The sequence below is a fragment of the Phalangium opilio genome, unplaced genomic scaffold (assembly GCF_054372755.1).
Source record: "Phalangium opilio isolate 3A_F unplaced genomic scaffold, DU_Popi_V2 ptg000360l_1, whole genome shotgun sequence".
Lineage (NCBI taxonomy): Eukaryota > Metazoa > Arthropoda > Arachnida > Opiliones > Phalangiidae > Phalangium > Phalangium opilio.
The window spans coordinates 3651065-3673838 of NW_028324230.1; the positions used below are offsets into that span (position 1 = coordinate 3651065).

General features: G+C 35.2%; 68 non-coding genes across 68 annotated transcripts; all 68 read right to left on the minus strand.

Moving 5' to 3' along the window:
• Positions 1-499: 499 nt before the first annotated feature.
• TRNAT-UGU (transfer RNA threonine (anticodon UGU)) lies at positions 500-572 on the minus strand. Its single transcript has one exon. It is a non-coding gene; the product is annotated as a tRNA-Thr (tRNA).
• A 158-nt stretch (positions 573-730) lies between these two features.
• Positions 731-803, minus strand: TRNAT-CGU (transfer RNA threonine (anticodon CGU)). The gene has a single exon. It is a non-coding gene; the product is annotated as a tRNA-Thr (tRNA).
• Positions 804-934: 131 nt separating this feature from the next.
• TRNAT-GGU (transfer RNA threonine (anticodon GGU)) lies at positions 935-1007 on the minus strand. Its single transcript has one exon. It is a non-coding gene; the product is annotated as a tRNA-Thr (tRNA).
• Positions 1008-1176: 169 nt separating this feature from the next.
• TRNAR-CCU (transfer RNA arginine (anticodon CCU)) lies at positions 1177-1249 on the minus strand. Its single transcript has one exon. It is a non-coding gene; the product is annotated as a tRNA-Arg (tRNA).
• Positions 1250-1416: 167 nt separating this feature from the next.
• Positions 1417-1489, minus strand: TRNAT-UGU (transfer RNA threonine (anticodon UGU)). The gene has a single exon. It is a non-coding gene; the product is annotated as a tRNA-Thr (tRNA).
• Positions 1490-1621: 132 nt separating this feature from the next.
• Positions 1622-1694, minus strand: TRNAT-UGU (transfer RNA threonine (anticodon UGU)). Its single transcript has one exon. It is a non-coding gene; the product is annotated as a tRNA-Thr (tRNA).
• A 363-nt stretch (positions 1695-2057) lies between these two features.
• On the minus strand, positions 2058-2130 carry TRNAT-UGU (transfer RNA threonine (anticodon UGU)). Its single transcript has one exon. It is a non-coding gene; the product is annotated as a tRNA-Thr (tRNA).
• Positions 2131-2262: 132 nt separating this feature from the next.
• Positions 2263-2335, minus strand: TRNAT-CGU (transfer RNA threonine (anticodon CGU)). The gene has a single exon. It is a non-coding gene; the product is annotated as a tRNA-Thr (tRNA).
• A 568-nt stretch (positions 2336-2903) lies between these two features.
• On the minus strand, positions 2904-2976 carry TRNAT-UGU (transfer RNA threonine (anticodon UGU)). The gene has a single exon. It is a non-coding gene; the product is annotated as a tRNA-Thr (tRNA).
• Positions 2977-3134: 158 nt separating this feature from the next.
• TRNAT-CGU (transfer RNA threonine (anticodon CGU)) lies at positions 3135-3207 on the minus strand. The gene has a single exon. It is a non-coding gene; the product is annotated as a tRNA-Thr (tRNA).
• A 132-nt stretch (positions 3208-3339) lies between these two features.
• On the minus strand, positions 3340-3412 carry TRNAT-UGU (transfer RNA threonine (anticodon UGU)). Its single transcript has one exon. It is a non-coding gene; the product is annotated as a tRNA-Thr (tRNA).
• A 131-nt stretch (positions 3413-3543) lies between these two features.
• Positions 3544-3616, minus strand: TRNAT-GGU (transfer RNA threonine (anticodon GGU)). Its single transcript has one exon. It is a non-coding gene; the product is annotated as a tRNA-Thr (tRNA).
• A 169-nt stretch (positions 3617-3785) lies between these two features.
• Positions 3786-3858, minus strand: TRNAR-CCU (transfer RNA arginine (anticodon CCU)). Its single transcript has one exon. It is a non-coding gene; the product is annotated as a tRNA-Arg (tRNA).
• A 167-nt stretch (positions 3859-4025) lies between these two features.
• On the minus strand, positions 4026-4098 carry TRNAT-UGU (transfer RNA threonine (anticodon UGU)). The gene has a single exon. It is a non-coding gene; the product is annotated as a tRNA-Thr (tRNA).
• A 132-nt stretch (positions 4099-4230) lies between these two features.
• Positions 4231-4303, minus strand: TRNAT-UGU (transfer RNA threonine (anticodon UGU)). The gene has a single exon. It is a non-coding gene; the product is annotated as a tRNA-Thr (tRNA).
• A 363-nt stretch (positions 4304-4666) lies between these two features.
• TRNAT-UGU (transfer RNA threonine (anticodon UGU)) lies at positions 4667-4739 on the minus strand. Its single transcript has one exon. It is a non-coding gene; the product is annotated as a tRNA-Thr (tRNA).
• Positions 4740-4871: 132 nt separating this feature from the next.
• Positions 4872-4944, minus strand: TRNAT-CGU (transfer RNA threonine (anticodon CGU)). The gene has a single exon. It is a non-coding gene; the product is annotated as a tRNA-Thr (tRNA).
• A 568-nt stretch (positions 4945-5512) lies between these two features.
• On the minus strand, positions 5513-5585 carry TRNAT-UGU (transfer RNA threonine (anticodon UGU)). Its single transcript has one exon. It is a non-coding gene; the product is annotated as a tRNA-Thr (tRNA).
• Positions 5586-5743: 158 nt separating this feature from the next.
• On the minus strand, positions 5744-5816 carry TRNAT-CGU (transfer RNA threonine (anticodon CGU)). The gene has a single exon. It is a non-coding gene; the product is annotated as a tRNA-Thr (tRNA).
• A 132-nt stretch (positions 5817-5948) lies between these two features.
• On the minus strand, positions 5949-6021 carry TRNAT-UGU (transfer RNA threonine (anticodon UGU)). The gene has a single exon. It is a non-coding gene; the product is annotated as a tRNA-Thr (tRNA).
• A 131-nt stretch (positions 6022-6152) lies between these two features.
• TRNAT-GGU (transfer RNA threonine (anticodon GGU)) lies at positions 6153-6225 on the minus strand. The gene has a single exon. It is a non-coding gene; the product is annotated as a tRNA-Thr (tRNA).
• A 169-nt stretch (positions 6226-6394) lies between these two features.
• TRNAR-CCU (transfer RNA arginine (anticodon CCU)) lies at positions 6395-6467 on the minus strand. Its single transcript has one exon. It is a non-coding gene; the product is annotated as a tRNA-Arg (tRNA).
• Positions 6468-6634: 167 nt separating this feature from the next.
• On the minus strand, positions 6635-6707 carry TRNAT-UGU (transfer RNA threonine (anticodon UGU)). Its single transcript has one exon. It is a non-coding gene; the product is annotated as a tRNA-Thr (tRNA).
• Positions 6708-6839: 132 nt separating this feature from the next.
• Positions 6840-6912, minus strand: TRNAT-UGU (transfer RNA threonine (anticodon UGU)). The gene has a single exon. It is a non-coding gene; the product is annotated as a tRNA-Thr (tRNA).
• A 363-nt stretch (positions 6913-7275) lies between these two features.
• On the minus strand, positions 7276-7348 carry TRNAT-UGU (transfer RNA threonine (anticodon UGU)). The gene has a single exon. It is a non-coding gene; the product is annotated as a tRNA-Thr (tRNA).
• A 132-nt stretch (positions 7349-7480) lies between these two features.
• Positions 7481-7553, minus strand: TRNAT-CGU (transfer RNA threonine (anticodon CGU)). The gene has a single exon. It is a non-coding gene; the product is annotated as a tRNA-Thr (tRNA).
• Positions 7554-7925: 372 nt separating this feature from the next.
• Positions 7926-7998, minus strand: TRNAT-UGU (transfer RNA threonine (anticodon UGU)). The gene has a single exon. It is a non-coding gene; the product is annotated as a tRNA-Thr (tRNA).
• A 371-nt stretch (positions 7999-8369) lies between these two features.
• Positions 8370-8442, minus strand: TRNAT-UGU (transfer RNA threonine (anticodon UGU)). Its single transcript has one exon. It is a non-coding gene; the product is annotated as a tRNA-Thr (tRNA).
• Positions 8443-8574: 132 nt separating this feature from the next.
• TRNAT-UGU (transfer RNA threonine (anticodon UGU)) lies at positions 8575-8644 on the minus strand. Its single transcript has one exon. It is a non-coding gene; the product is annotated as a tRNA-Thr (tRNA).
• A 364-nt stretch (positions 8645-9008) lies between these two features.
• Positions 9009-9081, minus strand: TRNAT-UGU (transfer RNA threonine (anticodon UGU)). The gene has a single exon. It is a non-coding gene; the product is annotated as a tRNA-Thr (tRNA).
• A 132-nt stretch (positions 9082-9213) lies between these two features.
• On the minus strand, positions 9214-9286 carry TRNAT-UGU (transfer RNA threonine (anticodon UGU)). Its single transcript has one exon. It is a non-coding gene; the product is annotated as a tRNA-Thr (tRNA).
• Positions 9287-9453: 167 nt separating this feature from the next.
• On the minus strand, positions 9454-9526 carry TRNAT-CGU (transfer RNA threonine (anticodon CGU)). Its single transcript has one exon. It is a non-coding gene; the product is annotated as a tRNA-Thr (tRNA).
• Positions 9527-9658: 132 nt separating this feature from the next.
• TRNAT-UGU (transfer RNA threonine (anticodon UGU)) lies at positions 9659-9731 on the minus strand. The gene has a single exon. It is a non-coding gene; the product is annotated as a tRNA-Thr (tRNA).
• A 158-nt stretch (positions 9732-9889) lies between these two features.
• TRNAT-CGU (transfer RNA threonine (anticodon CGU)) lies at positions 9890-9962 on the minus strand. Its single transcript has one exon. It is a non-coding gene; the product is annotated as a tRNA-Thr (tRNA).
• A 132-nt stretch (positions 9963-10094) lies between these two features.
• Positions 10095-10167, minus strand: TRNAT-UGU (transfer RNA threonine (anticodon UGU)). The gene has a single exon. It is a non-coding gene; the product is annotated as a tRNA-Thr (tRNA).
• Positions 10168-10299: 132 nt separating this feature from the next.
• On the minus strand, positions 10300-10372 carry TRNAT-UGU (transfer RNA threonine (anticodon UGU)). Its single transcript has one exon. It is a non-coding gene; the product is annotated as a tRNA-Thr (tRNA).
• A 158-nt stretch (positions 10373-10530) lies between these two features.
• TRNAT-CGU (transfer RNA threonine (anticodon CGU)) lies at positions 10531-10603 on the minus strand. Its single transcript has one exon. It is a non-coding gene; the product is annotated as a tRNA-Thr (tRNA).
• A 371-nt stretch (positions 10604-10974) lies between these two features.
• Positions 10975-11047, minus strand: TRNAT-UGU (transfer RNA threonine (anticodon UGU)). Its single transcript has one exon. It is a non-coding gene; the product is annotated as a tRNA-Thr (tRNA).
• Positions 11048-11178: 131 nt separating this feature from the next.
• TRNAT-UGU (transfer RNA threonine (anticodon UGU)) lies at positions 11179-11248 on the minus strand. The gene has a single exon. It is a non-coding gene; the product is annotated as a tRNA-Thr (tRNA).
• Positions 11249-13150: 1902 nt separating this feature from the next.
• TRNAT-UGU (transfer RNA threonine (anticodon UGU)) lies at positions 13151-13223 on the minus strand. The gene has a single exon. It is a non-coding gene; the product is annotated as a tRNA-Thr (tRNA).
• A 132-nt stretch (positions 13224-13355) lies between these two features.
• On the minus strand, positions 13356-13428 carry TRNAT-UGU (transfer RNA threonine (anticodon UGU)). The gene has a single exon. It is a non-coding gene; the product is annotated as a tRNA-Thr (tRNA).
• A 372-nt stretch (positions 13429-13800) lies between these two features.
• On the minus strand, positions 13801-13873 carry TRNAT-UGU (transfer RNA threonine (anticodon UGU)). The gene has a single exon. It is a non-coding gene; the product is annotated as a tRNA-Thr (tRNA).
• Positions 13874-14031: 158 nt separating this feature from the next.
• Positions 14032-14104, minus strand: TRNAT-CGU (transfer RNA threonine (anticodon CGU)). Its single transcript has one exon. It is a non-coding gene; the product is annotated as a tRNA-Thr (tRNA).
• A 132-nt stretch (positions 14105-14236) lies between these two features.
• TRNAT-UGU (transfer RNA threonine (anticodon UGU)) lies at positions 14237-14309 on the minus strand. Its single transcript has one exon. It is a non-coding gene; the product is annotated as a tRNA-Thr (tRNA).
• A 132-nt stretch (positions 14310-14441) lies between these two features.
• On the minus strand, positions 14442-14514 carry TRNAT-UGU (transfer RNA threonine (anticodon UGU)). Its single transcript has one exon. It is a non-coding gene; the product is annotated as a tRNA-Thr (tRNA).
• A 131-nt stretch (positions 14515-14645) lies between these two features.
• TRNAT-GGU (transfer RNA threonine (anticodon GGU)) lies at positions 14646-14718 on the minus strand. The gene has a single exon. It is a non-coding gene; the product is annotated as a tRNA-Thr (tRNA).
• Positions 14719-14885: 167 nt separating this feature from the next.
• Positions 14886-14958, minus strand: TRNAT-CGU (transfer RNA threonine (anticodon CGU)). Its single transcript has one exon. It is a non-coding gene; the product is annotated as a tRNA-Thr (tRNA).
• Positions 14959-15329: 371 nt separating this feature from the next.
• TRNAK-UUU (transfer RNA lysine (anticodon UUU)) lies at positions 15330-15402 on the minus strand. Its single transcript has one exon. It is a non-coding gene; the product is annotated as a tRNA-Lys (tRNA).
• Positions 15403-15569: 167 nt separating this feature from the next.
• TRNAT-CGU (transfer RNA threonine (anticodon CGU)) lies at positions 15570-15642 on the minus strand. The gene has a single exon. It is a non-coding gene; the product is annotated as a tRNA-Thr (tRNA).
• Positions 15643-15774: 132 nt separating this feature from the next.
• Positions 15775-15847, minus strand: TRNAT-UGU (transfer RNA threonine (anticodon UGU)). The gene has a single exon. It is a non-coding gene; the product is annotated as a tRNA-Thr (tRNA).
• A 132-nt stretch (positions 15848-15979) lies between these two features.
• TRNAT-GGU (transfer RNA threonine (anticodon GGU)) lies at positions 15980-16052 on the minus strand. The gene has a single exon. It is a non-coding gene; the product is annotated as a tRNA-Thr (tRNA).
• A 167-nt stretch (positions 16053-16219) lies between these two features.
• On the minus strand, positions 16220-16292 carry TRNAT-CGU (transfer RNA threonine (anticodon CGU)). Its single transcript has one exon. It is a non-coding gene; the product is annotated as a tRNA-Thr (tRNA).
• Positions 16293-16654: 362 nt separating this feature from the next.
• Positions 16655-16727, minus strand: TRNAK-UUU (transfer RNA lysine (anticodon UUU)). The gene has a single exon. It is a non-coding gene; the product is annotated as a tRNA-Lys (tRNA).
• Positions 16728-17099: 372 nt separating this feature from the next.
• Positions 17100-17172, minus strand: TRNAT-UGU (transfer RNA threonine (anticodon UGU)). The gene has a single exon. It is a non-coding gene; the product is annotated as a tRNA-Thr (tRNA).
• A 132-nt stretch (positions 17173-17304) lies between these two features.
• Positions 17305-17377, minus strand: TRNAT-GGU (transfer RNA threonine (anticodon GGU)). Its single transcript has one exon. It is a non-coding gene; the product is annotated as a tRNA-Thr (tRNA).
• Positions 17378-17544: 167 nt separating this feature from the next.
• Positions 17545-17617, minus strand: TRNAT-CGU (transfer RNA threonine (anticodon CGU)). Its single transcript has one exon. It is a non-coding gene; the product is annotated as a tRNA-Thr (tRNA).
• A 372-nt stretch (positions 17618-17989) lies between these two features.
• TRNAT-UGU (transfer RNA threonine (anticodon UGU)) lies at positions 17990-18062 on the minus strand. The gene has a single exon. It is a non-coding gene; the product is annotated as a tRNA-Thr (tRNA).
• A 372-nt stretch (positions 18063-18434) lies between these two features.
• On the minus strand, positions 18435-18507 carry TRNAK-UUU (transfer RNA lysine (anticodon UUU)). The gene has a single exon. It is a non-coding gene; the product is annotated as a tRNA-Lys (tRNA).
• A 372-nt stretch (positions 18508-18879) lies between these two features.
• On the minus strand, positions 18880-18952 carry TRNAT-UGU (transfer RNA threonine (anticodon UGU)). Its single transcript has one exon. It is a non-coding gene; the product is annotated as a tRNA-Thr (tRNA).
• A 372-nt stretch (positions 18953-19324) lies between these two features.
• TRNAK-UUU (transfer RNA lysine (anticodon UUU)) lies at positions 19325-19397 on the minus strand. Its single transcript has one exon. It is a non-coding gene; the product is annotated as a tRNA-Lys (tRNA).
• Positions 19398-19769: 372 nt separating this feature from the next.
• Positions 19770-19842, minus strand: TRNAT-UGU (transfer RNA threonine (anticodon UGU)). The gene has a single exon. It is a non-coding gene; the product is annotated as a tRNA-Thr (tRNA).
• A 407-nt stretch (positions 19843-20249) lies between these two features.
• TRNAT-CGU (transfer RNA threonine (anticodon CGU)) lies at positions 20250-20322 on the minus strand. The gene has a single exon. It is a non-coding gene; the product is annotated as a tRNA-Thr (tRNA).
• A 132-nt stretch (positions 20323-20454) lies between these two features.
• TRNAT-UGU (transfer RNA threonine (anticodon UGU)) lies at positions 20455-20527 on the minus strand. The gene has a single exon. It is a non-coding gene; the product is annotated as a tRNA-Thr (tRNA).
• A 372-nt stretch (positions 20528-20899) lies between these two features.
• On the minus strand, positions 20900-20972 carry TRNAT-UGU (transfer RNA threonine (anticodon UGU)). Its single transcript has one exon. It is a non-coding gene; the product is annotated as a tRNA-Thr (tRNA).
• Positions 20973-21104: 132 nt separating this feature from the next.
• On the minus strand, positions 21105-21177 carry TRNAK-UUU (transfer RNA lysine (anticodon UUU)). The gene has a single exon. It is a non-coding gene; the product is annotated as a tRNA-Lys (tRNA).
• A 612-nt stretch (positions 21178-21789) lies between these two features.
• Positions 21790-21862, minus strand: TRNAT-UGU (transfer RNA threonine (anticodon UGU)). Its single transcript has one exon. It is a non-coding gene; the product is annotated as a tRNA-Thr (tRNA).
• A 612-nt stretch (positions 21863-22474) lies between these two features.
• On the minus strand, positions 22475-22547 carry TRNAT-UGU (transfer RNA threonine (anticodon UGU)). Its single transcript has one exon. It is a non-coding gene; the product is annotated as a tRNA-Thr (tRNA).
• A 131-nt stretch (positions 22548-22678) lies between these two features.
• On the minus strand, positions 22679-22751 carry TRNAT-GGU (transfer RNA threonine (anticodon GGU)). The gene has a single exon. It is a non-coding gene; the product is annotated as a tRNA-Thr (tRNA).
• Positions 22752-22774: the final 23 nt, after the last annotated feature.

Genomic DNA, 22774 nt, shown 5'->3' on the forward strand with positions numbered 1-22774 from the left:
CCCTATTGTTTGCATACATAAATCAACTATAATTTTTAATTTTTTCAAAATTTGATAGCTACGAAATCTAGTTCATGTGACTTAACAGCAAGGCTCCGACGACAATTGAACTCATGATCTACTGTTTACGAGACAGGCGCTTTAACCACTAAGCCAAGGAGATCTTGGTCTGAAACGATATGAATTCTGAATATTCCAGTAATTTAACTAAATTAACTCATCGGAACTTTTACCCTATTTTTTTATTTTTCAAAATTTAATATCTACGAAAAATAATTCAAGTAACATAACAGCAAGGCTCCGACGAGAATCGAACTCATGATCTCCTTTTTACAAGACAGGCGCTTTAACCACAAAGCCACGGAGCTCTTGCTCTGAAACGATATGAATTCTGAATATTCCAGTAATTTAACTAAATTAACTCTCGGAACTTTAACCCTATTGTTTTATTTTTCAAAATTTAATAGCTACGAAAAATAATTCATGTAACATAACAGCAAGGCTCCGACGAGAATCGAACTCATGATCTCCTGTTTACAAGACAGGCGCTTTAACCACTAAGCCACGGAGCCCGTGCTTTGAAGCGATATTAATGCTGAATTTTTCAGTAAATTAACTCATCGCAACTTTTACCCTATTGTTTGCATATTTGCATATATAAATCAACTATTATTTTTAATTTTTTCAAAATTTGATAGCTACGAAATCTAGTTCATGTGACTTAACAGCAAGGCTCCGACGACAATTGAACTCATGATCTCCTGTTTACGAGACAGGCGCTTTAACCACTAAGCCACGGAGCTCTTGCTCTGAAACGATATGAATTCTGAATATTCCAGTAATTTAACTAAATTAACTCATCGGAACTTTTACCCTATTGTTTTATTTTTCAAAATTTAATAGCTACGAAAAAAATTCAAGTAACAAAACAGCAAGGCTCCGACGAGAATCGAACTCATGATCTCCTGTTTACCAGACAGGCGCTTTAACCACTAAGCCACGGAGCCCTTGCTTTGAAGCGATATTAATGCTGAATTTTTCAGTAAATTAACTCAATTAACTCGTCGCAACTTTTACCCTATTGTTTGCATATATGCATATATATATATCAACTATTATTTTTAATTTTTTCAAAATTTGATAGCTACGAGATCTAGTTCATGTAACTTAACATCAAGGCTCCGACGACAATCGAACTCATGATCTCCTGTTTAGGAGACAGGCGCTTTAACCACTAAGCCACGGAGCCCGTGCTTTGAAGCGATATTAATGCTGAATTTTTCAGTAAATTAACTCAATTAACTCGTCGCAACTTTTACCCTATTGTTTGCATATATGCATATATAAATCAACTATTATTTTTAATTTTTTCAAAATTTGATAGCTACGAAATCTAGTTCATGTGACTTAACAGCAAGGCTCCGACGAGAATCGAACTCATGATCTCCTGTTTACAAGACAGGCGCTTTAACCACTAAGCCACGGAGCTCTTGCCCTGAAACGATATGAATTCTGCATATTCCAGTATTTTAACTAAATTAACTCATCGAAACTTTTACCCTATTGTTTTATTTTTCAAAATTTAATAGCTACGAAAAATAATTCAAGTAACATAACAGCAAGGCTCCGTCGAGAATCGAACTCATGATCTCCTGTATACAAGACAGGCGCTTTAACCACTAAGCCACGGAGCCCGTGCTTTGAAGCGATATTAATGCTGAATTTTTCAGTAAATTAACTCATCGCAACTTTTACCCTATTGTTTGCATATTTGCATATATAAATCAACTATTATTTTTAATTTTTTCAAAATTTGATAGCTACGAAATCTAGTTCATGTGACTTAACAGTAAGGCTCCGACGACAATTGAACTTATGATCTCCTGTTTACGAGACAGGCGCTTTAACCACTAAGCCACGGAGCTCTTGCTCTGAAACGATATGAATTCTGAATATTCCAGTAATTTAACTAAATTAATTCATCGGAACTTTTACCCTATTGTTTTATTTTTCAAAGTTTAATAGCTACGAAAAATAATTCAAGTAACATAACAGCAAGGCTCCGACGAGAATCGAACTCATGATCTCCTGTTTACAAGACAGGTGCTTTAACCACTAAGCCACGGAGCTCTTGCTCTGAAACGATATGAATTCTGAATATTCCAGTTATTTAACTAAATTTACTCATCGGAACTTTTACCCTATTGTTTTATTTTTCAAAATTTGATAGCTACGAGATCTAGTTCATGTAACTTAACATCAAGGCTCCGACGACAATCGAACTCATGATCTCCTGTTTACGAGACAGGCGCTTTAACCACTAAGCCACGGAGCCCGTGCTTTGAAGCGATATTAATGCTGAATTTTTCAGTAAATTAACTCAATTAACTCGTCGCAACTTTTACCCTATTGTTTGCATACATAAATCAACTATAATTTTTAATTTTTTCAAAATTTGATAGCTACGAAATCTAGTTCATGTGACTTAACAGCAAGGCTCCGACGACAATTGAACTCATGATCTACTGTTTACGAGACAGGCGCTTTAACCACTAAGCCAAGGAGATCTTGGTCTGAAACGATATGAATTCTGAATATTCCAGTAATTTAACTAAATTAACTCATCGGAACTTTTACCCTATTTTTTTATTTTTCAAAATTTAATATCTACGAAAAATAATTCAAGTAACATAACAGCAAGGCTCCGACGAGAATCGAACTCATGATCTCCTTTTTACAAGACAGGCGCTTTAACCACAAAGCCACGGAGCTCTTGCTCTGAAACGATATGAATTCTGAATATTCCAGTAATTTAACTAAATTAACTCTCGGAACTTTAACCCTATTGTTTTATTTTTCAAAATTTAATAGCTACGAAAAATAATTCATGTAACATAACAGCAAGGCTCCGACGAGAATCGAACTCATGATCTCCTGTTTACAAGACAGGCGCTTTAACCACTAAGCCACGGAGCCCGTGCTTTGAAGCGATATTAATGCTGAATTTTTCAGTAAATTAACTCATCGCAACTTTTACCCTATTGTTTGCATATTTGCATATATAAATCAACTATTATTTTTAATTTTTTCAAAATTTGATAGCTACGAAATCTAGTTCATGTGACTTAACAGCAAGGCTCCGACGACAATTGAACTCATGATCTCCTGTTTACGAGACAGGCGCTTTAACCACTAAGCCACGGAGCTCTTGCTCTGAAACGATATGAATTCTGAATATTCCAGTAATTTAACTAAATTAACTCATCGGAACTTTTACCCTATTGTTTTATTTTTCAAAGTTTAATAGCTACGAAAAATAATTCAAGTAACATAACAGCAAGGCTCCGACGAGAATCGAACTCATGATCTCCTGTTTACAAGACAGGCGCTTTAACCACTAAGCCACGGAGCTCTTGCTCTGAAACGATATGAATTCTGAATATTCCAGTTATTTAACTAAATTTACTCATCGGAACTTTTACCCTATTGTTTTATTTTTCAAAATTTAATAGCTACGAAAAAAATTCAAGTAACAAAACAGCAAGGCTCCGACGAGAATCGAACTCATGATCTCCTGTTTACCAGACAGGCGCTTTAACCACTAAGCCACGGAGCCCTTGCTTTGAAGCGATATTAATGCTGAATTTTTCAGTAAATTAACTCAATTAACTCGTCGCAACTTTTACCCTATTGTTTGCATATATGCATATATATATATCAACTATTATTTTTAATTTTTTCAAAATTTGATAGCTACGAGATCTAGTTCATGTAACTTAACATCAAGGCTCCGACGACAATCGAACTCATGATCTCCTGTTTAGGAGACAGGCGCTTTAACCACTAAGCCACGGAGCCCGTGCTTTGAAGCGATATTAATGCTGAATTTTTCAGTAAATTAACTCAATTAACTCGTCGCAACTTTTACCCTATTGTTTGCATATATGCATATATAAATCAACTATTATTTTTAATTTTTTCAAAATTTGATAGCTACGAAATCTAGTTCATGTGACTTAACAGCAAGGCTCCGACGAGAATCGAACTCATGATCTCCTGTTTACAAGACAGGCGCTTTAACCACTAAGCCACGGAGCTCTTGCCCTGAAACGATATGAATTCTGCATATTCCAGTATTTTAACTAAATTAACTCATCGAAACTTTTACCCTATTGTTTTATTTTTCAAAATTTAATAGCTACGAAAAATAATTCAAGTAACATAACAGCAAGGCTCCGTCGAGAATCGAACTCATGATCTCCTGTATACAAGACAGGCGCTTTAACCACTAAGCCACGGAGCCCGTGCTTTGAAGCGATATTAATGCTGAATTTTTCAGTAAATTAACTCATCGCAACTTTTACCCTATTGTTTGCATATTTGCATATATAAATCAACTATTATTTTTAATTTTTTCAAAATTTGATAGCTACGAAATCTAGTTCATGTGACTTAACAGTAAGGCTCCGACGACAATTGAACTTATGATCTCCTGTTTACGAGACAGGCGCTTTAACCACTAAGCCACGGAGCTCTTGCTCTGAAACGATATGAATTCTGAATATTCCAGTAATTTAACTAAATTAATTCATCGGAACTTTTACCCTATTGTTTTATTTTTCAAAGTTTAATAGCTACGAAAAATAATTCAAGTAACATAACAGCAAGGCTCCGACGAGAATCGAACTCATGATCTCCTGTTTACAAGACAGGTGCTTTAACCACTAAGCCACGGAGCTCTTGCTCTGAAACGATATGAATTCTGAATATTCCAGTTATTTAACTAAATTTACTCATCGGAACTTTTACCCTATTGTTTTATTTTTCAAAATTTGATAGCTACGAGATCTAGTTCATGTAACTTAACATCAAGGCTCCGACGACAATCGAACTCATGATCTCCTGTTTACGAGACAGGCGCTTTAACCACTAAGCCACGGAGCCCGTGCTTTGAAGCGATATTAATGCTGAATTTTTCAGTAAATTAACTCAATTAACTCGTCGCAACTTTTACCCTATTGTTTGCATACATAAATCAACTATAATTTTTAATTTTTTCAAAATTTGATAGCTACGAAATCTAGTTCATGTGACTTAACAGCAAGGCTCCGACGACAATTGAACTCATGATCTACTGTTTACGAGACAGGCGCTTTAACCACTAAGCCAAGGAGATCTTGGTCTGAAACGATATGAATTCTGAATATTCCAGTAATTTAACTAAATTAACTCATCGGAACTTTTACCCTATTTTTTTATTTTTCAAAATTTAATATCTACGAAAAATAATTCAAGTAACATAACAGCAAGGCTCCGACGAGAATCGAACTCATGATCTCCTTTTTACAAGACAGGCGCTTTAACCACAAAGCCACGGAGCTCTTGCTCTGAAACGATATGAATTCTGAATATTCCAGTAATTTAACTAAATTAACTCTCGGAACTTTAACCCTATTGTTTTATTTTTCAAAATTTAATAGCTACGAAAAATAATTCATGTAACATAACAGCAAGGCTCCGACGAGAATCGAACTCATGATCTCCTGTTTACAAGACAGGCGCTTTAACCACTAAGCCACGGAGCCCGTGCTTTGAAGCGATATTAATGCTGAATTTTTCAGTAAATTAACTCATCGCAACTTTTACCCTATTGTTTGCATATTTGCATATATAAATCAACTATTATTTTTAATTTTTTCAAAATTTGATAGCTACGAAATCTAGTTCATGTGACTTAACAGCAAGGCTCCGACGACAATTGAACTCATGATCTCCTGTTTACGAGACAGGCGCTTTAACCACTAAGCCACGGAGCTCTTGCTCTGAAACGATATGAATTCTGAATATTCCAGTAATTTAACTAAATTAACTCATCGGAACTTTTACCCTATTGTTTTATTTTTCAAAGTTTAATAGCTACGAAAAATAATTCAAGTAACATAACAGCAAGGCTCCGACGAGAATCGAACTCATGATCTCCTGTTTACAAGACAGGCGCTTTAACCACTAAGCCACGGAGCTCTTGCTCTGAAACGATATGAATTCTGAATATTCCAGTTATTTAACTAAATTTACTCATCGGAACTTTTACCCTATTGTTTTATTTTTCAAAATTTAATAGCTACGAAAAAAATTCAAGTAACAAAACAGCAAGGCTCCGACGAGAATCGAACTCATGATCTCCTGTTTACCAGACAGGCGCTTTAACCACTAAGCCACGGAGCCCTTGCTTTGAAGCGATATTAATGCTGAATTTTTCAGTAAATTAACTCAATTAACTCGTCGCAACTTTTACCCTATTGTTTGCATATATGCATATATATATATCAACTATTATTTTTAATTTTTTCAAAATTTGATAGCTACGAGATCTAGTTCATGTAACTTAACATCAAGGCTCCGACGACAATCGAACTCATGATCTCCTGTTTAGGAGACAGGCGCTTTAACCACTAAGCCACGGAGCCCGTGCTTTGAAGCGATATTAATGCTGAATTTTTCAGTAAATTAACTCAATTAACTCGTCGCAACTTTTACCCTATTGTTTGCATATATGCATATATAAATCAACTATTATTTTTAATTTTTTCAAAATTTGATAGCTACGAAATCTAGTTCATGTGACTTAACAGCAAGGCTCCGACGAGAATCGAACTCATGATCTCCTGTTTACAAGACAGGCGCTTTAACCACTAAGCCACGGAGCTCTTGCCCTGAAACGATATGAATTCTGCATATTCCAGTATTTTAACTAAATTAACTCATCGAAACTTTTACCCTATTGTTTTATTTTTCAAAATTTAATAGCTACGAAAAATAATTCAAGTAACATAACAGCAAGGCTCCGTCGAGAATCGAACTCATGATCTCCTGTATACAAGACAGGCGCTTTAACCACTAAGCCACGGAGCCCGTGCTTTGAAGCGATATTAATGCTGAATTTTTCAGTAAATTAACTCATCGCAACTTTTACCCTATTGTTTGCATATTTGCATATATAAATCAACTATTATTTTTAATTTTTTCAAAATTTGATAGCTACGAAATCTAGTTCATGTGACTTAACAGTAAGGCTCCGACGACAATTGAACTTATGATCTCCTGTTTACGAGACAGGCGCTTTAACCACTAAGCCACGGAGCTCTTGCTCTGAAACGATATGAATTCTGAATATTCCAGTAATTTAACTAAATTAATTCATCGGAACTTTTACCCTATTGTTTTATTTTTCAAAGTTTAATAGCTACGAAAAATAATTCAAGTAACATAACAGCAAGGCTCCGACGAGAATCGAACTCATGATCTCCTGTTTACAAGACAGGTGCTTTAACCACTAAGCCACGGAGCTCTTGCTCTGAAACGATATGAATTCTGAATATTCCAGTTATTTAACTAAATTTACTCATCGGAACTTTTACCCTATTGTTTTATTTTTCAAAATTTGATAGCTACGAGATCTAGTTCATGTAACTTAACATCAAGGCTCCGACGACAATCGAACTCATGATCTCCTGTTTACGAGACAGGCGCTTTAACCACTAAGCCACGGAGCCCGTGCTTTGAAGCGATATTAATGCTGAATTTTTCAGTAAATTAACTCAATTAACTCGTCGCAACTTTTACCCTATTGTTTGCATATATGCATATATAAATCAACTATTATTTTTAATTTTTTCAAAATTTGATAGCTACGAAATCTAGTTCATGTGACTTAACAGCAAGGCTCCGACGACAATTGAACTCATGATCTCCTGCTTACGAGACAGGCGCTTTAACCACTAAGCCACGGAGATCTTGCTCTGCAACGATATGAATTCTGAATATTCCAGTAATTTAACTAAATTAACTCATCGGAACTTTTACCCTATTGTTTTATTTTTCAAAATTTAATATCTACGAAAAATAATTCAAGTAACATAACAGCAAGGCTCCGACGAGAATCGAACTCATAATCTCCTTTTTACAAGACAGGCGCTTTAACCACTAAGCCACGGAGCCCTTGCTTTGAAACGATATTAATGCTGAATTTTTCAGTATATTAACTCAATTAACTCGTCGCAACTTTTACCCAATTGTTTGCATATATGCATATATAAATCAACTATTATTTTTAATTTTTTCAAAATTTGATAGCTACGAAATCTAGTTCATGAAACTTAACAGCAAGGCTCCGACGACAATCGAACTCATGGTCTCCTGTTTACGAGACAGGCGCGTTAACCACAAAGCCACGGAGCTCTTGCTCTGAAACGATATGAATTCTGAATATTCCAGTAATTTAACTAAATTAACTCATCGGAACTTTTACCCTTTGTTTTATTTTTCAAAATTTAATAGCTACGAAAAATAATTCAAGTAACATAACAGCAAGGCTCCGACGAGAATCGAACTCATGATCTCCTGTTTACAAGACAGGCGCTTTAACCACTAAGCCACGGAGCTCTTGCTCTGAAACGATATGAATTCTGAATATTCCAGTAATTTAACTAAATTAACTCATCGGAACTTTTACCCTATTGTTTTATTTTTCAAAATTTAATAGCTACGAAAAAAAATTCAAATAACATAACAGCAAGGCTCCGACGAGAATCGAACTCATGATCTGTTTACAAGACAGGCGCTTTAACCACTAAGCCACGGAGCCCGTGCTTTGAAGCGATATTAATGCTGAATTTTTCAGTAAATTAACTCAATTAACTCGTCGCAACTTTTACCCTATTGTTTGCATACATAAATCAACTATAATTTTTAATTTTTTTCAAAACTTGATAGCTACGAAATCTAGTTCATGTGACTTAACAGCAAGGCTCCGACGACAATTGAACTCATGATCTACTGTTTACGAGACAGGCGCTTTAACCACTAAGCCAAGGAGCTCTTGCTCTGAAACGATATGAATTCTGAATATTCCAGTAATTTAACTAAATTAACTCTCGGAACTTTAACCCTATTGTTTTATTTTTCAAAATTTAATAGCTACGAAAAATAATTCATGTAACATAACAGAAAGGCTCCGACGAGAATCGAACTCATGATCTCCTGTTTACAAGACAGGCGCTTTAACCACTAAGCCACGGAGCTCTTGCTCTGAAACGATATGAATTCAGAATATTCCAGTAATTTAACTAAATTAACTCATCGGAACTTTTACCCTATTGTTTTATTTTTCAAAATTTAATAGCTACGAAAAATAATTCAAGTAACATAACAGCAAGGCTCCGACGAGAATCGAACTCATGATCTCCTGTTTACAAGACAGGCGCTTTAACCACTAAGCCACGGAGCCTGTGCTTTGAAGCGATATTAATGCTGAATTTTTCAGTAAATTAACTCAATTAACTCGTCGCAACTTTTACCCTATTGTTTGCATATATGCATATATAAATCAATTATTATTTTTAATTTTTTCAAAATTTGATAGCTATGAAATCTAGTTCATGTAACTTAACAGCAAGGCTCCGACGACAATCGAACTCATGATCTCATGTTTACGAGACAGGCGCTTTAACCACTAAGCCACGGAGCTCTTGCTCTGAAACGATATGAATTCTGCATATTCCAGTATTTTAACTAAATTAACTCATCGAAACTTTTACCCTATTGTTTTATTTTTCAAAATTTAATAGCTACGAAAAATAATTCAAGTAACATAACAGCAAGGCTCCGTCGAGAATCGAACTCATGATCTCCTGTTTACAAGACAGGCGCTTTAACCACTAAGCCACGGAGCCCGTGCTTTGAAGCGATATTAATGCTGAATTTTTCAGTAAATTAACTCATCGCAACTTTTACCCTATTGTTTGCATATTTGCATATATAAATCAACTATTATTTTTAATTTTTTCAAAATTTGATAGCTACGAAATCTAGTTCATGTGACTTAACAGCAAGGCTCCGACGACAATTGAACTCATGATCTCCTGTTTACGAGACAGGCGCTTTAACCACTAAGCCACGGAGCTCTTGCTCTGAAACGATATGAATTCTGAATATTCCAGTAATTTAACTAAATTAACTCATCGGAACTTTTACCCTATTGTTTTATTTTTCAAAGTTTAATAGCTACGAAAAATAATTCAAGTAACATAACAGCAAGGCTCCGACAAGAATCGAACTCATGATCTCCTGTTTACAAGACAGGCGCTTTAACCACTAAGCCACGGAGCTCTTGCTCTGAAACGATATGAATTCTGCATATTCCAGTATTTTAACTAAATTAACTCATCGAAACTTTTACCCTATTGTTTTATTTTTCAAAATTTAATAGCTACGAAAAATAATTCAAGTAACATAACAGCAAGGCTCCGTCGAGAATCGAACTCATGATCTCCTGTTTACAAGACAGGCGCTTTAACCACTAAGCCACGGAGCCCGTGCTTTGAAGCGATATTAATGCTGAATTTTTCAGTAAATTAACTCATCGCAACTTTTACCCTATTGTTTGCATATATGCATATATATATCAACTATTATTTTTAATTTTTTCAAAATTTGATAGCTACGAGATCTAGTTCATGTAACTTAACATCAAGGCTCCGACGACAATCGAACTCATGATCTCCTGTTTACGAGACAGGCGCTTTAACCACTAAGCCACGGAGCCCGTGCTTTGAAGCGATATTAATGCTGAATTTTTCAGTAAATTAACTCAATTAACTCGTCGCAACTTTTACCCTATTGTTTGCATATATGCATATATAAATCAACTATTATTTTTAATTTTTTCAAAATTTGATAGCTACGAAATCTAGTTCATGAAACTTAACAGCAAGGCTCCGACGACAATCGAACTCATGGTCTCCTGTTTACGAGACAGGCGCTTTAACCACAAAGCCACGGAGCTCTTGCTCTGAAACGATATGAATTCTGAATATTCCAGTAATTTAACTAAATTAACTCATCGGAACTTTTACCCTTTGTTTTATTTTTCAAAATTTAATAGCTACGAAAAATAATTCAAGTAACATAACAGCAAGGCTCCGACGAGAATCGAACTCATGATCTCCTGTTTACAAGACAGGCGCTTTAACCACTAAGCCACGGAGCTCTTGCTCTGAAACGATATGAATTCTGAATATTCCAGTAATTTAACTAAATTAACTCATCGGAACTTTTACCCTATTGTTTTATTTTTCAAAATTTAATAGCTACGAAAAAAATTCAAGTAACATAACAGCAAGGCTCCGACGAGAATCGAACTCATGATCTGTTTACAAGACAGGCGCTTTAACCACTAAGCCACGGAGCCCGTGCTTTGAAGCGATATTAATGCTGAATTTTTCAGTAAATTAACTCAATTAACTCGTCGCAACTTTTACCCTATTGTTTGCATACATAAATCAACTATAATTTTTAATTTTTTTCAAAATTTGATAGCTACGAAATCTAGTTCATGTGACTTAACAGCAAGGCTCCGACGACAATTGAACTCATGATCTACTGTTTACGAGACAGGCGCTTTAACCACTAAGCCAAGGAGATCTTGGTCTGCAACGATATGAATTCTGAATATTCCAGTAATTTAACTAAATTAACTCATCGGAACTTCTACCCTATTTTTTTATTTTTCAAAATTTAAAGGGAGACTCTCAGCTGAAAATCTTAGTGCCGTGTTTTATTTTTTCCTGGTTCTTTACAATTAAATATGAAGTCTCAAATTTTTCCTGATTTTTCAAACAATCTTTTCAATGAAAATTCAATTTTTTAAAATTTGTTAGGCTTAGCAATGGGTCTCGATTTTAGCGCACTTACCTACCGGCCAATAAAAATTTATTTAGGGATAGAGCCAAATCAGCCAATCCCGTGAAGGTTAGAAAATATTAAGTCGTATGTTGTCTGCTTTAAACAGTAAAAGCTGAGTTCCCAAGGGCAAGAAATAAGTATTTTTTAGAGAGGGCTCGTTACCAGTGACTCCGCGGGGCCCGTCGTCTGCTGAAGTTTGAGGAGGATAGTAATTGTGTTGCAGCTTGACTCTGCTGAGGTGTAAAAGATGGGTTTTTAATTTTTTCTATCTCGAAAATCACAAAAAATAATAGAAACAATAATCTAAGAACACAGATCTTCCCATTCCAAAGGCTAATAACTAGACACTCAAGATATACAAAAAATACGACCCGCCACATTTTAACATAATAAAATTACGAGAGTAATTTGAGTTTAAGTGAAACGTAATAGCATAAACTTGCTAATTACTAAAGTTCCTAAACCGCTTATCGTTAGACGATCGAACCGGCGTCTTTCTTTCGAGTACTAAAAAAAAGAATAGATATTTCTGAACCTAATGCAGACGACGCAAATGAGACTCGCGCGAGAAAACCTTTGGGGACAGGCTTGGAAATAAGGTTTATTTCTGAACTAGTCCTCCGGACCAGTGACCCCTGATGTCTTAAATATGAAACTGGTCCCGGGACCACTGACCCATCCCCTATTTATTTTTCTACTGGTCTCAGGACTTGTGGTCGTTCTCTCTTCTAAAAAAATCTATCTCGGCTTAGGTTTGTATACACAACTGAACTCATGGAGTCGAAATTTATATAAAAATGAAAATAATTAAAGAGGTCCCCATATCAATTTTTAATAAAAGTAGGAATTAATAAACTAGTCATTGGGACCAGTGACCCTCACGTTTTGAATAAAAAAAGTGGTCCAAGCTATTAATAAACTGGTTTTTGACCTGTAAACCTGTCTTATTTCCTAGCCTGTTTGGGGATTGCCTCTTATAAATCGCGGGCGCTTATTGGCCGGTAGGTCGCTTTACCAAAATTCAAATGCATGTTTTGGATACAAAACTTCAATTACTGTTTAATACTATAAATAGCGCTTCAAAAAATCAGAAAAAATTCAAGGCGGCATATTTTAACATAAGGAATCAGAATAAAAATACTTAATTTTTGCCGATAGTATCCCTTTAATATCTACGAAAAATAATTCAAGTAACATAACAGCAAGGCTCCGACGAGAATCGAACTCATGATCTCCTTTTTACAATACAGGCGCTTTAACCACAAAGCCACGGAGCTCTTGCTCTGAAACGATATGAATTCTGAATATTCCAGTAATTTAACTAAATTAACTCTCGGAACTTTAACCCTATTGTTTTATTTTTCAAAATTTAATAGCTACGAAAAATAATTCATGTAACATAACAGCAAGGCTCCGAAGAGAATCGAACTCATGATCTCCTGTTTACAAGACAGGCGCTTTAACCACTAAGCCACGGAGCTCTTGCTCTGAAACGATATGAATTCAGAATATTCCAGTAATTTAACTAAATTAACTCATCGGAACTTTTACCCTATTGTTTTATTTTTCAAAATTTAATAGCTACGAAAAATAATTCAAGTAACATAACAGCAAGGCTCCGACGAGAATCGAACTCATGATCTCCTGTTTACAAGACAGGCGCTTTAACCACTAAGCCACGGAGCCCGTGCTTTGAAGCGATATTAATGCTGAATTTTTCAGTAAATTAACTCAATTAACTCGTCGCAACTTTTACCCTATTTTTTGCATATATGCATATATAAATCAACTATTATTTTTAATTTTTTCAAAATTTGATAGCTATGAAATCTAGTTCATGTAACTTAACAGCAAGGCTCCGACGACAATCGAACTCATGATCTCATGTTTACGAGCCAGGCGCTTTAACCACTAAGCCACGGAGCTCTTGCTCTGAAACGATATGAATTCTGAATGTTCCAGTATTTTAACTAAATTAACTCATCGAAACTTTTACCCTATTGTTTTATTTTTCAAAATTTAATAGCTACGAAAAATAATTCAAGTAACATAACAGCAAGGCTCCGTCGAGAATCGAACTCATGATCTCCTGCTTACAAGACAGGCGCTTTAACCACTAAGCCACGGAGCCCGTGCTTTGAAGCGATATTAATGCTGAATTTTTCAGTAAATTAACTCATCGCAACTTTTACCCTATTGTTTGCATATTTGCATATATAAATCAACTATTATTTTTAATTTTTTCAAAATTTGATAGCTACGAAATCTAGTACATGTGACTTAACAGCAAGGCTCCGACGACAATTGAACTCATGATCTCCTGTTTACGAGACAGGCGCTTTAACCACTAAGCCACGGAGCTCTTGCTCTGAAACGATATGAATTCTGAATATTCCAGTAATTTAACTAAATTAACTCATCGGAACTTTTACCCTATTGTTTTATTTTTCAAAGTTTAATAGCTACGAAAAATAATTCAAGTAACATAACAGCAAGGCTCCGACGAGAATCGAACTCATGATCTCCTGTTTACAAGACAGGCGCTTTAACCACTAAGCCACGGAGCTCTTGCTCTGAAACGATATGAATTCTGAATATTCCAGTTATTTAACTAAATTAACTCATCGGAACTTTTACCCTATTGTTTTATTTTTCAAAGTTTAATAGCTACGAAAAATAATTCAAGTAACATAACAGCAAGGCTCCGACGAGAATCGAACTCATGATCTCCTGTTTACAAGACAGGCGCTTTAACCACTAAGCCACGGAGCTCTTGCTCTGAAACGATATGAATTCTGAATATTCCAGTTATTTAAATAAATTTACTCATCGGAACTTTTACCCTATTGTTTTATTTTTCAAAATTTAATAGCTACGAAAAAAATTCAAGTAACAAAACAGCAAGGCTCCGACGAGAATCGAACTCATGATCTCCTGTTTACCAGACAGGCGCTTTAACCACTAAGCCACGGAGCCCTTGCTTTGAAGCGATATTAATGCTGAATTTTTCAGTAAATTAACTCAATTAACTCGTCGCAACTTTTACCCTATTGTTTGCATATATGCATATATAAATCAACTATTATTTTTAATTTTTTCAAAATTTGATAGCTACGAGATCTAGTTCATGTAACTTAACATCAAGGCTCCGACGACAATCGAACTCATGATCTCCTGTTTACGAGACAGGCGCTTTAACCACTAAGCCACGGAGCCCGTGCTTTGAAGCGATATTAATGCTGAATTTTTCAGTAAATTAACTCAATTAACTCGTCGCAACTTTTACCCTATTGTTTGCATATATGCATATATAAATCAACTATTATTTTTAATTTTTTCAAAATTTGATAGCTACGAAATCTAGTTCATGTGACTTAACAGCAAGGCTCCGACGACAATTAACTCATGATCTCCTGTTTACGAGACAGGCGCTTTAACCACTAAGCCACGGACCTCTTGCACTGAAACGATATGAATTCTGAATATTCGAGTAATTTAACTAAATTAACTCATCGGAACTTTTACCCTATTGTTTTATTTTTCAAAATTTAATAGCTAGGAAAAAAAATTCAAGTAACATAACAGCAAGGCTCCGACGAGAATCGAACTCATGATCTCCTGTTTAAAAGACAGGCGCTTTAACCACTAAGCCACGGAGCCCGTGCTTTGAAGCGATATTAATGCTGAAATTTTCAGTAAATTAACTCAATTAACTCGTCGCAACTTTTACCCTATTGTTTGCATATTTGCATATATAAATCAACTATTATTTTTAATTTTTTCAAAATTTGATAGCTACGAAATCTAGTTCATGTGACTTAACAGCAAGGCTCCGACGACAATTGAACTCATGATCTCCTGTTTACGAGACAGGCGCTTTAACCACTAAGCCACGGAGCTCTTGCTCTGAAACGATATGAATTCTGAATATTCCAGTAATTTAACTAAATTAACTCATTGGAACTTTTACCCTATTGTTTTATTTTTCAAAATTTAATAGCTACGAAAAATAATTCAAGTAACATAACAGCAAGGCTCCGACGAGAATCGAACTCATGATCTCCTGTTTACAAGACAGGCGCTTTAACCACTAAGCCACGTAGCTCTTGCTCTGAAACGATATGAATTCTGAATATTCCAGTAATTTAACTAAATTAACTCGTCGGAACTTTTACCCTATTGTTTTATTTTTCAAAATTTAATAGCTACGAAAAAAAATTCAAGTAACATAACAGCAAGGCTCCGACGAGAATCGAACTCATGATCTCCTGTTTACCAGACAGGCGCTTTAACCACTAAGCCACGGAGCCCTTGCTTTGAAGCGATATTAATGCTGAATTTTTCAGTAAATTAACTCAATTAACTCGCCGCAACTTTTACCCTATTGTTTGCATATTTGCATATATAAATCAACTATTATTTTTAATTTTTTCAATATTTGATAGCTACGAGATCTAGTTCATGTAACTTAACATCAAGGCTCCGACGACAATCGAACTCATGATCTCCTGTTTACGAGACAGGCGCTTTAACCACTAAGCCACGGAGCCCGTGCTTTGAAGCGATATTAATGCTGAATTTTTCAGTAAATTAACTCGTCGCAACTTTTACCCTATTGTTTGCATATATGCATATATAATTCAACTATTATTTTTAATTTTTTCAAAATTTGATAGCTACGAAATCTAGTTCATGTGACTTAACAGCAAGGCTCCGACGACAATTAACTCATGATCTCCTGTTTACGAGACAGGCGCTTTAACCACTAAGCCACGGACCTCTTGCACTGAAACGATATGAATTCTGAATATTCGAGTAATTTAACTAAATTAACTCATCGGAACTTTTACCCTATTGTTTTATTTTTCAAAATTTAATAGCTACGAAAAAAAATTCAAGTAACATAACAGCAAGGCTCCGACGAGAATCGAACTCATGATCTCCTGTTTAAAAGACAGGCGCTTTAACCACTAAGCCACGGAGCCCGTGCTTTGAAGCGATATTAATGCTGAAATTTTCAGTAAATTAACTCAATTAGTTCGTCGCAACTTTTACCCTATTGTTTGCATATTTGCATATATAAATCAACTATTATTTTTAATTTTTTCAAAATTTGATAGCTACGAAATCTAGTTCATGTGACTTAACAGCAAGGCTCCGACGACAATTGAACGCATGATCTACTGTTTACGAGACAGGCGCTTTAACCACTAAGCCACGGAGCTCTTGCTCTGAAACGATATGAATTCTGAATATTCCAGTAATTTAACTAAATTAACTCATTGGAACTTTTACCCTTTTGTTTTATTTTTCAAAATTTAATAGCTACGAAAAATAATTCAAGTAACATAACAGCAAGGCTCCGACGAGAATCGAACTCATGATCTCCTGTTTACAAGACATGCGCTTTAACCACTAAGCCACGGAGCTCTTGCTCTGAAACGATATGAATTCTGAATATTCCAGTAATTTAACTAAATTAACTCATCGGAACTTTTACCCTATTGTTTTATTTTTCAAAATTTAATAGCTACGAAAAAAAATTCAAGTAACATAACAGCAAGGCTCCGACGAGAATCGAACTCATGATCTCCTGTTTACCAGACAGGCGCTTTAACCACTAAGCCACGGAGCCCTTGCTTTGAAGCGATATTAATGCTGAATTTTTCAGTAAATTAACTCAATTAATTCGTCGCAACTTTTACCCTATTGTTTGCATATATGCATATATAAATCAACTATTATCTTTAATTTTTTCAAAATTTGATTGCTACGAGATCTAGTTCATGTAACTTAACAGCAAGGCTCCGACGACAATCGAACTCATGATCTCCTGTTTACGAGACAGGCGCTTTAACCACTAAACCACGGAGCCCGTGCTTTGAAGCGATATTAATGCTGAATTTTTCAGTAAATTAACTCAATTAACTCGTCGCAACTTTTACCCTATTGTTTGCATATTTGCATATATAAATCAACTATTATTTTTAATTTTTTCAAAATTTGATAGCTACGAAATCTAGTTCATGTGACTTAACAGCAAGGCTCCGACGACAATTGAACTCATGATCTCCTGTTTACGAGACAGGCGCTTTAACCACTAAGCCACGGAGATTTTGCTCTGAAACGATATGAATTCTGAATATTCCAGTAATTTAACTAAATTAACTCATCGGAACTTCTACCCTATTGTTTCATTTTTCAAAATTTAATAGCTGCGAAAAATAATTCAAGTAACATAACAGCAAGGCTCCGACGAGAATCGAACTCATGATCTCCTGTTTACAAGACAGGCGCTTTAACCACTAAGCCACGGAGCCCGTGCTTTGAAGCGATATTAATGCTGAATTTTTCAGTAAATTAACTCAATTAACTCGTCGCAACTTTTACCCTATTGTTTGCATATATGCATATATAAATCAACTATTATTTTTAATTTTTTCAAAATTTGATAGCTACGAAATCTAGTTCATGTAACTTAACAGCAAGGCTCCGACGACAATCGAACTCATGGTCTCCTGTTTACGAGACAGGCGCTTTAACCACAAAGCCACGGAGCTCTTGCTCGGAAACGATATGAATTCTGAATATTCCAGTAATTTAACTAAATTAACTCATCGGAACTTTTACCCTATTGTTTTATTTTTCAAAATTTAATAGCTACGAAAAATAATTCAAGTAACATAACAGCAAGGCTCCGACGAGAATCGAACTCATGATCTCCTGTTTAAAAGACAGGCGCTTTAACCACTAAGCCACGGAGCCCGTGCTTTGAAGCGATATTAATGCTGAAATTTTCAGTAAATTAACTCAATTAGTTCGTCGCAACTTTTACCCTATTGTTTGCATATTTGCATATATAAATAAACTATTATTTTTAATTTTTTCAAAATTTGATAGCTACGAAATCTAGTTCATGTGACTTAACAGCAAGGCTCCGACGACAATTGAACGCATGATCTCCTGTTTACGAGACAGGCGCTTTAACCACTAAGCCACGGAGCTCTTGCTCTGAAACGATATGAATTCTGAATATTCCAGTAATTTAACTAAATTAACTCATTGGAACTTTTACCCTTTTGTTTTATTTTTCAAAATTTAATAGCTACGAAAAAAAATTCAAGTAACATAACAGCAAGGCTCCGACGAGAATCGAACTCATGATCTCCTGTTTACAAGACAGGCGCTTTAACCACTAAGCCACGGAGCCCTTGCTTTGAAGCGATATTAATGCTGAATTTTTCAGTAAATTAACTCAATTAACTCGTCGCAACTTTTACCCTATTGTTTGCATATATGCATATATAAATCAACTATTATTTTTAATTTTTTCAAAATTTGATAGCTACGAAATCTAGTTCATGTAACTTAACAGCAAGGCTCTGACGACAATCGAACTCATGGTCTCCTGTTTACGAGACAGGCGCTTTAACCACAAAGCCACGGAGCTCTTGCTCGGAAACGATATGAATTCTGAATATTCCAGTAATTTAACTAAATTAACTCATCGGAACTTTTACCCTATTGTTTTATTTTTCAAAATTTAATAGCTACGAAAAATAATTCAAGTAACATAACAGCAAGGCTCCGACGAGAATCGAACTCATGATCTCCTGTTTAAAAGACAGGCGCTTTAACCACTAAGCCACGGAGCCCGTGCTTTGAAGCGATATTAATGCTGAAATTTTCAGTAAATTAACTCAATTAGTTCGTCGCAACTTTTACCCTATTGTTTGCATATTTGCATATATAAATAAACTATTATTTTTAATTTTTTCAAAATTTGATAGCTACGAAATCTAGTTCATGTGACTTAACAGCAAGGCTCCGACGACAATTGAACGCATGATCTCCTGTTTACGAGACAGGCGCTTTAACCACTAAGCCACGGAGCTCTTGCTCTGAAACGATATGAATTCTGAATATTCCAGTAATTTAACTAAATTAACTCATTGGAACTTTTACCCTTTTGTTTTATTTTTCAAAATTTAATAGCTACGAAAAAAAATTCAAGTAACATAACAGCAAGGCTCCGACGAGAATCGAACTCATGATCTCCTGTTTACAAGACAGGCGCTTTAACCACTAAGCCACGGAGCCCTTGCTTTGAAGCGATATTAATGCTGAATTTTTCAGTAAATTAACTCAATTAACTCGTCGCAACTTTTACCCTATTGTTTTCATATATGCATATATAAATCAACTATTATTTTTAATTTTTTCAAAATTTGATAGCTACGAGATCTAGTTCATGTAACTTAACAGCAAGGCTCCGACAACAATCGAACTCATGATCTCCTGTTTACGAGACAGGCGCTTTAACCACTAAGCCACGTAGCCCGTGCTTTGAAGCGATATTAATGCTGAATTTTTCAGTAAATTAACTCAATTAACTCGTCGCAACTTTTACCCTATTGTTTGCATATTTGCATATATAAATCAACTATTATTTTTAATTTTTTAAAAATTTGATAGCTACGAAATCTAGTTCATGTGACTTAACAGCAAGGCTCCGACGACAATTGAACTCATGATCTCCTGTTTACGAGACAGGCGCTTTAACCACTAAGCCACGGAGCTCTTGCTCTGAAACGATATGAATTCTGAATATTCCAGTAATTTAACTAAATTAACTCATCGGAACTTTTACCCAATTGTTTTATTTTTCAAAATTTAATAGCTACGAAAAAAAATTCAAGTAACATAACAGCAAGGCTCCGACGAGAATCGAACTCATGATCTCCTGTTTACAAGACAGGCGCTTTAACCACTAAGCCACGGAGCCCTTGCTTTGAAGCGATATTAATGCTGAATTTTTCAGTAAATTAACTCAATTAACTCGTCGCAACTTTTACCCTATTGTTTTCATATATGCATATATAAATCAACTATTATTTTTAACTTTTTCAAAATTTGATAGCTACGAGATCTAGTTCATGTAACTTAACAGCAAGGCTCCGACGACAATCGAACTCATGGTCTCCTGTTTACGAGACAGGCGCTTTAACCACAAAGCCACGGAGCTCTTGCTCGGAAACGATATGAATTCTGAATATTCCAGTAATTTAACTAAATTAACTCATCGGAACTTTTACCCTATTGTTTTATTTTTCAAAATTTAATAGCTACGAAAAATAATTCAAGTAACATAACAGCAAGGCTCCGACGAGAATCGAACTCATGATCTCCTGTTTACAAGACAGGCGCTTTAACCACTAAGCCACGGAGCTCTTGCTCTGAAACGATATGAATTCTGAATATTCCAGTAATTTAACTAAATTAACTCATCGGAACTTTTACCCTATTGTTTTATTTTTCAAAATTTAATAGCTACGAAAAATAATTCAAGTAACATAACAGCAAGGCTCCGACGAGAATCGAACTCATGATCTCCTGTTTAAAAGACAGGCGCTTTAACCACTAAGCCACGGAGCCCGTGCTTTGAAGCGATATTAATGCTGAAATTTTCAGTAAATTAACTCAATTAGTTCGTCGCAACTTTTACCCTATTGTTTGCATATTTGCATATATAAATAAACTATTATTTTTAATTTTTTCAAAATTTGATAGCTACGAAATCTAGTTCATGTAACTTAACAGCAAGGCTCCGACAACAATCGAACTCATGATCTCCTGTTTACGAGACAGGCGCTTTAACCACTAAGCCACGTAGCCCGTGCTTTGAAGCAATATTAATGCTGAATTTTTCAGTAAATTAACTCAATTAACTCGTCGCAACTTTTACCCTATTGTTTGCATATTTGCATATATAAATCAACTATTATTTTTAATTTTTTAAAAATTTGATAGCTACGAAATCTAGTTCATGTGACTTAACAGCAAGGCTCCGACGACAATTGAACTCATGATCTCCTGTTTACGAGACAGGCGTTTTAACCACTAAGCCACGGAGCTCTTGCTCTGAAACGATATGAATTCTGAATATTCCAGTAATTTAACTAAATTAACTCATCGGAACTTTTACCCTATTGTTTTATTTTTCAAAATTTAATAGCTACGAAAAAAAATTCAAGTAACATAACAGCAAGGCTCCGACGAGAATCGAACTCATGATCTCCTGTTTACAAGACAGGCGCTTTAACCACTAAGAAACGGAGCCCTTGCTTTGAAGCGATATTAATGCTGAATTTTTCAGTAAATTAACTCAATTAACTCGTCGCAACTTTTACCCTATTGTTTTCATATATGCATATATAAATCAACTATTATTTTTAACTTTTTCAAAATTTGATAGCTACGAGATCTAGTTCATGTAACTTAACAGCAAGGCCCCGACAACAATCTTACTCATGATCTCCTGTTTACGAGACAGGCGCTTTAACCACTAAGCCACGGAGCCCGTGCTTTGAAGCGATATTAATGCTGAAATTTTCAGTAAATTAACTCAATTAGTTCGTCGCAACTTTTACCCTATTGTTTGCATATTTGCATATATAAATCAACTATTATTTTTAATTTTTTCAAAATTTGATAGCTACGAAATCTAGTTCATGTGACTTAACAGCAAGGCTCCGACGACAATTGAACGCATGATCTCCTGTTTACGAGACAGGCGCTTTAACCACTAAGCCACGGAGCTCTTGCTCTGAAACGATATGAATTCTGAATATTCCAGTAATTTAACTAAATTAACTCATTGGAACTTTTACCCTTTTGTTTTATTTTTCAAAATTTAATAGCTACGAAAAATAATTCAAGTAACATAACAGCAAGGCTCCGACGAGAATCGAACTCATGATCTCCTGTTTACAAGACAGGCGCTTTAACCACTAAGCCACGGCGCTCTTGCTCTGAAACGATATGAATTCTGAATATTCCAGTAATTTAACTAAATTAACTCATCGGAACTTTTACCCTATTGTTTTATTTTTCAAAATTTAATAGCTACGAAAAAAATTCAAGTAACATAACAGCAAGGCTCCGACGAGAATCGAACTCATGATCTCCTGTTTACCAGACAGGCGCTTTAACCACTAAGCCACGGAGCCCTTGCTTTGAAGCGATATTAATG